The 14,984-nt window shown below is 39.0% G+C and overlaps 1 protein-coding gene and 1 non-coding gene across 2 annotated transcripts in view; both read left to right on the top strand.

The window, feature by feature from the left end:
* Slc35f1 (solute carrier family 35 member F1) overlaps positions 1–14,984 on the top strand; it is a 391,542-nt gene that overhangs the window by 210,154 nt on the left and 166,404 nt on the right. The gene's annotated exons all lie outside the window — the stretch shown is intronic.
* LOC121132947 lies at positions 9,031–9,137 on the top strand. Its single transcript, XR_005869664.1, has one exon. It is a non-coding gene; the product is annotated as a U6 spliceosomal RNA (small nuclear RNA).

The raw sequence follows: 14,984 nt of genomic DNA on the forward strand, positions 1-14,984 counted from the left end.
TCAATAGAATCTGACTAAGACACTGCCCAGTGGCTTTCTCATCATAGAGTCACATCTCTGATTGGAAGCATAGGTGAGAACATGTACTATCTCTGAGATAGCCATTGGGAAACTGAGAAGGGGAAGGATTTGATCGAATGATTTCAAATGTATCAAACCTGTGTTGATGCAATTCAGTCCTTAATAATGTGGTTGGTTGGGTTATACTTTCTGCTCCTGTGAATTTCTCACATTTTCTCCTTATAAATTCAAGACAGGAACAATGGCCCAACCTCCAAACTCATTAAACTTGAATAGGAAACACTTGGATGTAGAAAAGTTGATGCTTGAAGATGATTGGTAAGTTGGGGGTTCTCAAAAGAGTATCAGCAAGCCCTAGGAAGATCCCACATGGTGACAATATGAGTAAAATTAATTTAGTGGGATTCTTAAATGGTTGTTAGTGAAAAGAGCCCTTTGTCTCGGCTGCAAAGACACTCAATGCTAATCTCTAGTGTCAACTGCAGTAACTAAATGATTTTCTCTGTTTCTGACACAACAATTGATTTTCCCCCTTCTGTCCTTTAATTCTCTTTTTAGTTTAAGCTTTTAAAATCCTATCAGAAATATATTTTCTTTGCATTTATGTGATCTCAAAATCCTTTGTTAAAAGCAGAGTACTAGATAAAAATAACAAAATCTTACAGCAATGAAAGGAAGCTTAACAATGGAGTCTTCAGAGACCCAGGCCAACAAGAGGATGATGGGACAGAACCCAGTAAGACAAGGTCAGCAGGACAAAGAGCCACAGGAAAGAGAGTCTCTCCTTCTTCCATAAAGCCAAACTTCCGTTCCTTTTTGTTATATGGATGTCCTCCAGAGAGACAGGCACTATGCCAGTTGCTTGAGTCTACCACACCTGTGTTCTTAAGTAGCCGAGGACTAATATCTCAGACCTGGCTGATAAGGAGGTCCATAGCACTGGCAGGTTATATACAGTCCCAAAGCACATGGATAGGGAAGGAGAAAATGACACAGCTTTCACACACCGTTTTCATACCATACTAAATCTCTAAGAATGAGACACATAAGAAAAAATGCTGACACCTGTGTCTAATAAAGTGGTAGAATTATTCCAATAGCATTATTTAGCCTGCAAAATCTTCTTAAATGAGAGAATTCATCATCTTGTCTAAACAAATGTCAGTAGTTCTCACTCCTTTAAACCCATCAAATTGAACTTTGTAATCCCAGGAAGCTATGTTGTAAAGGATTGGAGGCAGGGGAGTTATAGTTGGCACAGGCACCTGGATCTGATTGCCAGGGTGTAGTTTTCAGTGGTAATAGTGTCAGCAGTGTCCCCAGTAGGGTGACATTTTAAATGGACACCAGATTTTATAATTAGCTGGCTAAGATGGTGAATTTTATGGTTTATTAAATAGAAAATAGAGCAAAAAATGCTCAGAAAGGAAAGAAAAAATATTATGGTTACAAGTTATAGAAAAGCCAAGGGCTAGGCAAATCTGACTTACCACTTGTTTCTTTTATCTCTCTATGCATTTTTGATGATAGCACTAGCTGGGGGAATGTTTACCACTTCATTTTTATTAGATGCTTGGAGGAGTTAGAGTTACAAGTTAGAATATTTGTGACACTACTCTAGTTTTAGAGAGTTGAAAGGAGCCTTATTTTAAATAACAAGTAGTAAACACACAATGATAAAGACGGCATTCGAAGGACTTCATTCTTGGTTCTAAATCTAATCTTAATGAAGTCATTGGGCCTCATTACTTCCTTTCTAAGGTTATACTCGAGACATTCAATCTTTTGTGTGTATCATTGAAGGTCACCAAACCAGTAGCAGAGCAAAGATTTGAACAGTGTTCTTAGCTTTGTTGTCCACGGTATAAAGATCTCTTTAAGGAGTAGCTCAACCAAATAGCCTCTCACACATAATCACATTTAAGTTATTCATGAAAATGTTTATCTTCAAAGACAGTCATATCCTTCCCGTAGAGATATATTATGCTATTTAGCAGCCCCTTCAATGGTACCAAATTCCTCTTTATGTCTATATTTATTTTATATGCCTTCTCAAGGTCTTTATCTTTTTCTCCATTGAAGGGGGACTTTTAGGTATATCAACTACAGAGCATGGTAGATATGAAGGAAAATCCAGTTCTCAGATCTTTATATTCTGAAATAGTCTTATATCAAATGACTTAGTGCCAGAATGACAGAACTTAAGGATTCGTGCTTCATACACACAGTATCTGAACAGCAGACCCCACCTTTCAGAATCAAATATTGCCATCAAATCCCACGAGGAAGATACTTCTCTCTTCAAAGTTACATTTTCTCTAAAATGGAAAATTACCCTTAGAAAAATGTGAACAGCCAATAAAAATGAGTTAAAATTTTATTCCTAGGGTTCAGTGATATTTTATTTTTGTATCTCCATAGATGTGAAATAATGATAATCTGTCTTAAATGAAAACTTGGCAGGGCATTTTTGCATGTCTTATATAAAAGCATCTTTGTTCTTTGATTTCTCCCATAGCCTTACTTTTTTAATTCAAGGGGAAAAAAAACCACCGGAAATACAACAGAAACATTAACTCCATTGTTAGCTAGCACTACTGCAGTTAACAATGTGATAAATTTATAATCACATGGTGCCAGAATTTCCAGGAAAGCTGACTTTCCTATAATTGTTGGTAAGAAAAGACTCAACACCAAGCAAAACACTCATTGAACAGGCTTTCCTACACAGAATAAAGCACCAAGTTCAGTGCTAGCAGTTTCCATTGTAACCCTAGTAATGGGAATCTGAGAGGGCTTGGGAATGAGATATACACAAGAAAATGTGCTTTTATTGTGTGTTTTTAATATCTAACCTTGGTAAACATGCAACCAGAGCTTCCAACTAAGAAAATGGGCTTCTTCAAGTTTCTAGGTGTTTCTCTCTACCTCTGTCCCTCCTCCATTCTTGAAGGCACTAACAAGCTGTACTGTGGCCAAAAGGCAGAGGTGGCAGAGAAGGCAAAGGGGAAAAGCAGAGTCCATCTGATTCCAGACCCCGGCTAATTGGCATCCAGATAATTAAGAATAACCAACACCTAATAGGGGATCCGTGCTGAACCGGGCTCAAAGCAGAGCTCTGAAAAAATTTGGAATATTTATCAACTAGTGAAACTCCAAGGCTAAACGCAGGAAGCGAGACAGGGCAGACAACCCCAGTATAAGAAAGGAAATTAGCAGCTAGCTGGCAGCAGCAAACAATCTGATAGTTGGGAGAAAAAAAAAAAGGCAGCTTTCGCTTCCAGTGGCGAGATGTGGGTAATTGGTAGTTTCAATAGTCTTGGATTCTTTATTCTCAAGAGATCCTTTATTTTTTAAAGCTTGTATTGTGCTCCATCTATGTTACATAATAAATATCTATCTGTAAACTGAAGATAAAACCCAATGCAAAGTATTTCTTTGGCTCCATCTCAAGGTTCAATTAAAGTGGAGGGTGACAGCAATTACCCAGATTTAAAGGAAAGTTATCTTACTTTTGCTTATTTTAACAGGCAAGTTCAACCCAAAGTTATAGTTGGCTTTAACTCCAACACCTAAAGATCACTGAGTAGAGCTGGCCTACAAAGGAAATACATTTTTTAGATGTTAAAAGATCCATCTTAGGAATTCAATATCCAATAATAGCATATTTTACAGTTACCATGCAGATAGATTCTACACAAAACAGGTAAAGTATTTAATAAATGGTAAGACAAAGCAATTACCTCAATATACCTTGAAGTGATGACTTCCCTCCAAGCCTTGCTAGTGCTACATGCTAATGCTTTGGAAAATGTCAGGTTTAGAGTTGTGCATCTGTACAGTCCTTGGTTTTCCCTAATAAAGAGACTCAGGCTTACAGTGGAAAACACTTTTGAACTGATACATAGAGCCTACGGGGATGCTCCTATCTCTTGTCAAGAGAGCAACTATTCTCTGAAACAATTTGCTTTTCTTCTTTTATGCCCATGATCTGAAGTTCTGGAAACTATGTAAAAAAAGGAAATGCTGTGGCATTTCTGCTTAGATCAACTATGTAGAAGGACTCTCAGAAACCTGTTCAGTGAGCTCAGGACAGTCATTGTTGGCCAAGTGTGCTACTGTCTTTGGGGAGGTGGTAGTCAGTAAATGATTGGTCCTAGCCACATCAAATAGACTCCTGTAACTGCATCTTGAGACGATTCACAAATAGCAGAAAGGAGATGACATTTGAGTAGATTTTTTTTCTCCTGGAGAATTTGTGGTCTTTCTTTCTTTTTTTCAGTTTCTAACATTTAAAAAGTAATTTTTTATTATTTTTATTTTTTATTTAAAGTAGAAACAAGCTTGCTTCACATGTCAATCTGAGCTCCCTCTCCCTCCCCTCCTCCCCTGCCCCCCACCAACTCCATCAACCCCCCACCCAATCCCCACTCCACTCTCCAGAGAGGGTAAGGCCCTTCATAGAGGATCTCCAAAGTCTGTCATATCATTTGGGGCAGGACCTAGGCCCTCCTCCATGTGTCCAGGCTTAGAGAGCATCCCCCCATGTGGAATGTGCTCCCAAAGTTCATTTGGATGCCAGAAATAAATACTGATCTAGTACCCAAAGAATGCTGAGGCCTCCTCATTGACACCCACTTTAGGGAGTCTGGATTAGTCCCATGCTGGCCTTTCAGCCATCAGTCTGGGGTCCATGAGCTCCCCCTTGTTCAGGTCAGCTGTTTCTGTGGGTTTTTCCCTTTGCTCATCACTCCTCCCTCTCTGCATCAGGTTCCAGAAGTTCAGTTAAGTGTTTAACTGTGGATGTCTGCCTCTGCTTTCATCAGTCACTGAATGAAGGCTCCAGGATAGCATATAAGGTGGTCATCAATCTCATTACAAGGCAAGGGCATTTAAGGTAGCCTCTCCACTATTGCTTAGATTGTTAGTTGTGATCATCCTAATAGATCTCTGGACATTTACCTAGTGACAGATTTCTCTTTAAACCTATAATGGCTCCCTCTATTATGGTATCTCTTTTCTTGCTCTCCTCCATTTTCCCCCATCTCAACCTCCCTGCTCCCCCGTGTCGTCCTCTCCTCTTCTCTTCTCCCCCTCACTTTTCCCCAGCTCCATCTCCCTTACCCCTATGCTCCCAGTCCACTCAGGAGATCCAGTTCCATTCCCCTTCTCTGGGCTACCATTCATATCTCTCTTAGGGTCCTCCCTGTTTCCCAGACTCTCTGGCTGTGGGATTGTAGGATGGCACTCCCCTGATTCATGTCCAAAATCCATATTTGAGTGAGTACATGCCATGGTTGTCTTTTAGTGACTGGGTTACCTCACTCAGGATGGTTTCTTCTATTACTGTCCATTTGCCTGCAAATTTCATTTGTCTCCATTGTTATTTTTTTTCACTGAGTAGCACTCCATTGTGTAAATGTACTACATTTTATCTATCCACTATTCAGTTGAAGGGCACCTAGGTTGCTTCCAGGTTCTGGCTATTACAAATAATGCTGCTATGAACATAGTGAAACAGGTGTCCTTGTTGCATGAATGTGCATCTTTTGGGTATATGCCAAAGAGTGGAATTGCTGGATTTTGTGGTAGACTGATTCTCACTTTCCTGAGGAATCTCCATACTGATTTCCAAAGTGGGTGTATGAGTTGGCACTCCACCAGCAGTGGAGGAGTGTTCCCCTTTCTCCACACCCTCTTCAGCATAAACTGTCATTGATGGTTTTGATTTTAGCCATTCTGACAGGAATGAGATGGTATCTCAGAGTTGTTTTGATTTGCATTTCCCTAATGTCTAAGGATGTTGAGCACTTTCTCACGTGCCTCTCAGCCATTTTAGACTCCTCTATTGAGAGTTCTCTATCTAGTTCTGTACCCCACTTTTTAATTGGATCCTTTGGTATTTTGGAGACTTGCTTCTTGAATTCTTTGTAAATTTTGGAGATCAGCCCTCTGTCAAGTGTGGGGTTAGTGAATATCTTTTCCCATTCTGTGGGCTGCCTTTTTCTTTTGTTGACTGTGTCCTTTGCCTAACATAAACTTCTCAGTTTTAGTAGGTCCCATTTATTGATTGTCGATCTCAGTGTCTGTGCTACGGGGGTATTTTCAGGAAGCAGTCTCCTGTACTAATTTGTCCAAGGGTACCTCCTACTTTCTCTTCTAAGAGGTTCAGTATGTCTGGATTTATGTTGAAGTCTTTGATCCATTTGGACTTAAGTTTTGTGCATGGTGATAGACATGGATCTATCTGCAGTCTTCTACATGCCAGCATCCAGTTATGCCAGTACCATTTGTTGAAGATGCTTTCATTTCGCCATTGTATAATTTTAGCTTCTGTGCCAAAGATCAAGTGTTCATATGTGTGTGGGTTAATTTCAGGGTTTTCAATTCGTTGCCATTGGTCTACCTGTCTATGTTTGTTTCAATACCAAGCTGTTTTCAGGACTATAGCTCTATAATAGAGCTTGAAGTCAGGGATGGTGATGCCTCCTGAAGTTCCTTTATTGTACAGGGTTGTTTTGGTTATCATGGGCTTTTTGCTTTTCCATATAAAGTTGATTATTGCTCTTTCAAGGTTTGTGAAGAATTGTGCCGGAATTTTGATGGGGAGTGCGTTGATTCTGTAGATTGCCATTTTTACTGTGTAGATCCTACCTATCCAAGAGCATGAGAGATCTTTCCATTTTCTGATGTGTTCTTTAATTTCTTTCTTTAAAGACTCAAAGTTCTAGTTATATAGGCTTTTCACTTGTTTGGTTAGCATTACCCCAAGGTATTTTATGTTGTTTGTGGCTATTGTAAAGGGTGATGTTTCTCTGATTTCTTTCTCAGTCCATTTATCATCTGTATAAACTCTATACGAGAACTCCTACAGCTGATAAACACCTTCAGCAAAGTGGCAGGATACATGATTACCTTGAATTTGTGGTCTTAAGGTATTTCTATTTTCTCAAAGTTAGGGTACCTGGAGCCCAGGACTAGCATTGCCACTTGCAAGTTGTGACCTTGAATTATTCATCTATTTTGTTTGAATTTTATTTTCTTCTGCTCTAAAATAAAGAGGTTCAACTATTTGACTTTTGAGGTCACTCAGTCTCTCAGAATCTCATGTTTTTATATAAGTGTATAATTACCCTATGATCTCAAAGGCCAGGGTAGCTAATGCTGGATGACTTAGTTTACAAGATAAAATAATGGAACTGCTGGTGACAATTTTTTTCTCTGAATTGTGCTGTCTATGTTGGGAGTCTAAGAAACTTCTTGCTGGGACTAGAAAAAAGCAAAAGGAAAGAAAAAGATAAAAACCATTATAGTAAAACAAAACTGGAAGATAGAGAGTCTCCATAGTCTTTACCTTCTTCATTTGACTGAAATCTCTGGTCCTGTGTTGTCACATGTGCCCCAATCACATGACTGGTCTCAAGTGATGCCTTAGGTCAACTGTCATAAACACTTAAATCTCATAAAAGCCTCAAAACCTCGTTTACCAAACTGGAGTAGGACTCAAGCACACATATTCAAATTTTATATTCAGAACAGCTCAGACTAAAAACCTAAACACTAAAAATGGCCAGCAGTTACACTTGTAAATGCTCCTCTTTGGCTTATGTTTTCTACATTTCACTATTTCTCACATTATGCAAAATAAATGGTGTAAAGATGAGTCAATAGTCAATTATAATGAAGCAGAACTCAATCAGATAGGAATCATAGGCCAAAGAAATGCTTAATTTCTAATAATTCCCTGAATATTTACTACTCAGGAAACTTTCCACACATTTCTAACATCAGATAAATAGATGTAGAAGTAACTGCTTGAAGGCATATGCCTGTGTTAAAAGAAAAATTGAGAACCCATTTAATCACAGAAAATAGGAAGAAAATGGTGCTTGCACCACTAAGTCCTCAATATTTTCCTTTGACTGCTGATTCAATGCTACTGGATAAAATCTACTGGTTTAATGCAAGGCTGTCTCACCTTCCCCTCTACGCTAAATTAGCTACACAATTACTAGAGAAAAATTACCAATTAAATTCACAAAATAGGAAAACTACTTTTTTCCTCATTAATGGGTCTTTGAGTATATACTGTCAATGCACTATGCTTTTATAGTGACACATAGTTACTCAGTAAAAATTTTTCTGAAAGGTGAGAGTGACTAAAGTATGCCTTTAAGAAAGCTTTAGGAAGAGAAAACCCTAGACTGTCATTGCCCCTGCTTATTTGTGAGAGTGTCCTTAAAATTCTTGTGCTTTCTTGGGGAATCAGCATCCTGCCTAGCCCACACATTGTCTTCTTCGTTAGCATTCATGAAGTATGAGAAATCTCCCAGATACACAGTGGCTAGACAGTCTTGTGTATTGGACCCCATGCTGGTTCTACCCATGCAGGATTCCAAGACAGGGGCTTTGCCAGTGCACCCGAGGTGAATGAAGCAAGCTAAGCCACATGACACCTGTGAGTTGATGAGATTTGGGATAGAAATCATATTTAGCACATGACCTTGTTAATATCATTAATGCCCATTGTCAGCTTGCCAGATCAGTGATGGAAGAGGGCTGGCAAGTTTCAGGGTCCTGGAGTGGCTCCTGGGCCAGTGCCCATGGATAATTGCCTCTCCCCCTCTCCTCCCCCCAGTTCATTTGGCTTAGTTCCTACGGCACTAGATATTCATGCTGGTGTTTTCCCTTGGAAAACTTAACAGAGTTAAAAAGTGATACAGGATTTTCTGGGTAGAAGGAAGAAAGTTGATATAATTTTTGAGATCAAATATACTTCTTGTTAAACACAGCTAAGAATTGAGTAGTGTGCATTTCTGTATCACAGAGAATAAATTTCAGGTGTTCTCATTATCAAAAATGTTAGATATCAAGGGTAATAGATATATTAAATAAAATTATTTTGTAATTTATGAGTATGTATATCTACAATTTGTCAATATATAAAATAAAAATTCAAATCCAACAAGAAGTGACATTGGGTAAGACATCTTTTACAAAATGAATTCTGTGTTTGTCTCGGCAGCGCATATACTAAAAATGAAATGTTTTGGGGAAGGTTAGCATTACCCTTGTAGAAGGATGACTTGCACATTTTTGTAGCAGTCCTTGTTAATTAAATCATGGGCTGAGTCTGTTGTTCAATGGTAAAGCACTTACTTAGCATGCATAAGGCCGTAGGTTCAATTCTTTGTCACAGAAAAAATATTATTCAGAACATGTACAATACAAACCTCCCCTGGCAGGCAGAACAATTATATTTAAGCCTTCAAAGACAGTGGCTCTACTGCTCCCTCTTCCCTGGAAGGGACTTTTGGAGGGGCCTCATGTTTCATCAGTGAAAGGATTTAACTTTACTCTCTTCCAAGGCTTCTGATAGGATTAGATGAACTTGTTTAAGTCAAACATTTAGAAAATAGCCTGCCACATAAGTTCTGCATTTGAATACATTTGAAATTGTATCTTAAGAATTTCAGTGATTTAACTTGGGTATTTGACAATAAGCAAATAAGCAATATTTCAACACACTTGGCTCCCTATCTAGTATCTCCAGTTTGTCTTTCATCTATGGAAATAGCCATTAGTTTTCTCATGCAAGAGCAAGTTTGGACACAGGGGTGGATGCAGCAAAGAAACAATCCTTACTGCCTCAACAGTTGATTGACATGTGGTGCAGCTACATGAATTGTAAGACATTGTCTAATAGACATGTAAGCAATAATTCAGAAATCCTTTATTTTAGGAATTTCCTCACTGAATGTGAGGACACTGGATGAGTTTCAGAACCTTTTGTCTTTGCTAGGTTTCCAGTTGCCTTGCTATTCATATTCCAAATTCTCCATGTCTTAAAACAGTGTAGTTCTATATATTAAGCTATATGTTTACATAATTCATTACACATTGAAATCTTTTAAAGCTTACGATAGCTTTAAGTAGCAATTTGTATTATGGGCAATTTGAGGGATTTGTCTTCCTAGCTGGAAACCTTAGGCAAAGGGCTGGATTTCTCTAACTGCTTTCACATCTATAACCTGGAAATTAATGGCAGTGCCTTGTGTAGAAGGGTATCCTGAACATTATATGAGAGTACTTATAACATGTATGTAAATACTTACAATTCAGTATATTGGGGGTATTGTTTTTATTAATCTACCCAGGTTATTTAGAAAGTGCTAGCTTTAATGACTTTCATGAGCAAAATGAAAATAGTTCCCACCACCTAATGGAATAAGATTCTGCTTGACTGTGGAATATCACATCTTTTTTGAGGAGGTCCTCATTTCAGAACTCAAAGTTTTAGGCTTTGGGGTGGATTACAACAAAGTCATAGTACACATTCTGTCATATCACACCATGTCAAATGTTCAGAAACATGGACCCATATGTCCTTAATGGCAGTTGCCCCTGTGATTTTGCATGCAATTGTGTATTCAGAGAACTACCTCTATTTAGTGTGCATGAGACACCATTATTTTTTACCTGTTTATACTGTGATAAAATCTGAAAGGATTGGAGCTGGATTACAGAAAGCGATTGGAGATTATAAATCATCTTAATGAACTTTGCAGAATTAAAGCCAATAAAGGCAAAGAAAAACCATGTAAAATATTATAAATAGGGGATTTTGTTTTTGATAGCCAGGAATTTTTCATGCAGTTAATTCAGAGTAATAAAAAAGTGATATGCCAGCATGTATATTACATGTGTTGGTTCAAGGTCATGATTTCCCTAAACACACAGTGTTTTGATTTCACCTATCACATTATTCTATCATGTCCAAGTTACTTCACGATTTAACTCAGTAAAAGAGAATATATTTAATAGTAAAATAAAATTGTTGAATGCAAAATTTAAAGTTATGTAGCTGCACGTGTAAATTTTGCATTCTGACATTCAAGACAGGCAAGTGCACTCTTTCTTACCCTTTATTTTATTACTTATCCAGTCTCACACATGCATACCCAAATCCTTAAAAAATATATATTGGTAAGATTTAGCAGCTCACTGACAAATCATTTTATTGCTATGCTAAAACCAATGGCTTTCGGGAGGTGTTACGTATGTTTCTCTAGAAATAAGTAATATTACATAACACTTTCAGTGTTTTGATAAGAAACCGCATAATCTTCCAAAGTATCAGACACACAAGCCATCTTCTACATTCTGTTCTATAGGGATCTCAAGAGGCGATACACGTTAGTGAATGATTTACAGACCAGACACTGCTCTCTATTGGTTACTTTAAGAAACACAAGCAGGTCAACAAAGGGCTTTCAGAATGGGCTGTATTTCCTTACCCCTCCCCAAGCTCTCTGCTTGTCCCATCCCATCTCACATCATTTTGTAGTTAAGGAACATAAAGATTCTAGGAGTGAAGACTCATAAGTGCAAAACAAGGCAAAAAAGGACAAGTAAATGATGGTGTGGGGCTGGAGACATGACTCTTTAGTTAAGAGCACCTGTTTCTTTTGCAGAGGTCACACGTCCGGTTCCCTGTACTCACAGTCATCTGTATGTAACTCCAGATCAGGGGATCCAATGCCCCCTTCTGCCCTCTCCAGTCAACAAGCACACATGTGTTGCATACACACACACACACACACACACACACACACACACACACACACACGCACGCACGCACGCACGCACGCACGCACACACACACACACATGCAGACAAACCACACAAGTAAAAGAAACACAAATCTGTGTAGAAAGTGATGATGTAAGAAAAACAGCGTGTGTGACTGGTGCGTCTGTGTGACTGATGTGTCTGAGTGCTTGGATGTGGCATGTGGATTCACTGGTGTGTGGGCTTTTACTGAGAAATCAGAAACTGGCTTCAGCTTAAGTTTAGATTTCCATCGCTTGTGTTTACACATGCAGAGGTTTTCATGTGCGCCTTATACAAGTTGCTAATTGCTTTGTACTTCTGCTTGTTCATCTGTGAAATGAAGAAAGTAAAAATAACTACTATTCAGACTTTTAGTCAGTATGAAAAATACCAAGAAAAATAATTTAGAGATGGAAGGACTTATTTTGGATAATAGTTTCAGAGGTTGGGGGTCTATCATGACATAGAGGGCATGGTGCAAGCAGAGTTCTCCTGTCCCAATGCCCTGTTCCCAAATACCTAGCAGCTCCTTCCCAAATAATCGACTCAGAGGTCTAATATAAATTATAAATGCTCAGCCAAAACATCAGGCTTATTCGCTAACTTTTACATTTTAAATTAACCCATATTTCTTATCTACCCCCTGCCATGCGGCTTGTGGCTTTACCTACCCTCCAGCATGTCCTGCTCCCTTTGTGGCTTCTGGTGCCTTCCTCTGATTTTGCCCTTCTTTCTCCATGTATCCTCAGTTTGATAACCCTGCTTGTATGCTTTTTTACTCAGTTATTGGCCAATCAGCTTTTACTAGCCAATTGAAGTAATATATATTCATAGAGTACAAAACGATTGTTCCACAGCAGTGTTGTGGTGCAGAACAATTTGCCTCATAGTGACCAGGAGAAATAGAGGGAAATCTGTTCACAGTCTACAGGATGGTACCCCCATATTCACACTAGGTCCTCCTGTAAAGTAAATTGATCCTTTCTCGGAATGCCTTCACAGACACATTCAGAATGCACTTTGATAATCTAGGACTGTCTCAATCCAGTTGAGTTAACAATCAAGGTTAACCACCACACAAACATGACGAGATGGTAGGACCAGTTCATGTGTAGCTTCTAAAGGGTTTAGCTCTTTCTAAGTACTACGTGATTGTTAGTCATGATAATTGTTATTATCTTGGCAATAATTGAAGTCTCTAAAATGATTTATTTTCTCAATCAAGAATGATTGAGTGTTCATTTTATTCTCTTTTATTTTTTGACACATCTTAGATGCTCCAAGGTATTTGTTCACAGGGCATGATTTGAACATTATCTGGAAGATTTTTGTCTTTAATATACCCTGGTTTGTCAAGCTCCATGATTAGAGACATTTTTTCATGTCCAGTTATGTCCCACCCATACTGCCGTCTTCTGAGACGCACATGGTGACACTAACTTGTGTTCTCGTTGGTGTTGGCTGGATACTCGGTATTTTCTTGAGTGGCGGAGGCCAGACATGGGCCTGTGCTGCTTCTCAAAAAAAAAGAAAAAACATGACGTGGGAAAGGCAGACTGAGGACAGTGGTGCTGAAGTGCTCCCCCTACTGGAAAGAAGGAAGGGTAGACAACTGGTTCCAGAAGTTTCCCTGGGGTGCACCTGTGCCAGGGATGGATGGATCAGTATCTCTGGTAGGGGTGGGTCCAGAAGTGATATGGTTTATCTGAATAAGTGGTGTCTGCATTACACTTGAGTGATTTCCCAGTATCAACAGGACCTTGAATCCTGGGGAGAATTCATGCCCACAGAGCCCTGCAGGCAGAATTTGTCTGGTGGAAAAGGAAAACCAGAAAAAGGAAAGAAAAAGATTAAGTAACACCCAGCTGCAAAAGCATACTGTCTCAGTGCTATGAATGAACAGAAAACTGTTGCTTCAACTTTAGAAAATGGTTTTTCCCCTATTTTAGAGACTCCCCCCACTCCCCACCATGTTCCCCTTCTGTTCAGGAGATCTTGCCTCATTCCTCTTCTCTGGGGTACCATGCATATCTCTCTTAGGCTCTTTCTTGTTTCCGAGACTCTCTGTCAGTGGAATTGCACTGTGGCACTCTTCTGATCCATGTCTAAAATCCATATATGAGAGAGTGCTTGCCATGTTTCTCTTTTTGTGACTGGGTTACCTCACTCAGGATGGTTTCTTCTAGTGCCATCCATTTGCCTGCAAATTTCAAGACTCCATTGTTTTTTCCTGCTGAATAGTATTCCATTGTGTACATGTAGCACATTTTCTCTATCCACTCTTCCGTTGAGGGGCATCTAGGTTGCTTCCAGGTTCTAGCTATTACAAATAATTCTGCTATGAACATAGTGGAACAAATGTCCTTGTTGTATGAATTTGCATCTTTTGGATATATGCTTAAGAGTGGAATTGCTGAGTCTTGTGGTAGATTGATTCCCATTTTCCTGAGCAATCTCCATACTGATTTCCAAAGTGGGTGTATGTAAAGGGAAGCCTTTTCCTTGAGAGAAGCCTTCCCACCAGCCTGGTTCTAGAGCTGTATCAGTCCAAAATAAACACACAGGAGGCTATATTAATTATGAAGCTGTTGGCCTTGCTTGTTTCTTACTAGCTAGCTCTGACTTAAGTAATTACCCCATAATTGTTAATCTAAGCATGTCTCTTACCGGAGAAGTTTCCGGGCTTCCTACCCCATGGCGTTACATCTCGACTCTCTGTGTTTCTCCTTCCCAGAGTCCTCCTCGACTCCTAGTCCCACCTATCTAGATTCCTATTGGCCCAACAGTGCTTTATTGGCATAATTACAGGACTTCCCCCCAACATCTCCTCTTTTCTGTTTAAACAAAAAGAAAGGTCTTAACTTTATCATAGTGAAATTATATATAAAAGAACAGTTATCAAGTAAGAACATAGTTACAATATTTTGTCTATCAACATTAAGCAAGATTTAAAGAAAATATCATCTATCTCATTCTTGTGAGAATCATGTCTCCAAAACACTAAGAATGCAATTAAAACGTGGGGTGCAGTCTAAAATGGCTGAGAGACACTTGAGAAAGTGCTCAACATCCTTAGCTATCAGGGAAATGCAAATCAAAACAACTCTGAGATACCATCTTACTCCTGTCAGAATGGCTAAAATCAAAAACACCGAGGATAATTTATGCTGAAGAGGATTTGGAGAGAGGGGAACATTCCTCCATTGCATCCTTTGGTGTTTTGGAGACTTGATTCTTGAGTTCTGGCTTTCATAGTTTCCATTGAGAAGTCGGGTGTAATTCGGGTAGGTCTACCTTTATATGCTACCTGGCCTTTTCCTTTAGCTGCTCTTAATATTTTCTCTTTATCC

The sequence above is a fragment of the Mesocricetus auratus genome, unplaced genomic scaffold (genome assembly GCF_017639785.1).
Source record: "Mesocricetus auratus isolate SY011 unplaced genomic scaffold, BCM_Maur_2.0 Super-Scaffold_100018, whole genome shotgun sequence".
In the NCBI taxonomy this organism is placed as follows: domain Eukaryota; kingdom Metazoa; phylum Chordata; class Mammalia; order Rodentia; family Cricetidae; genus Mesocricetus; species Mesocricetus auratus.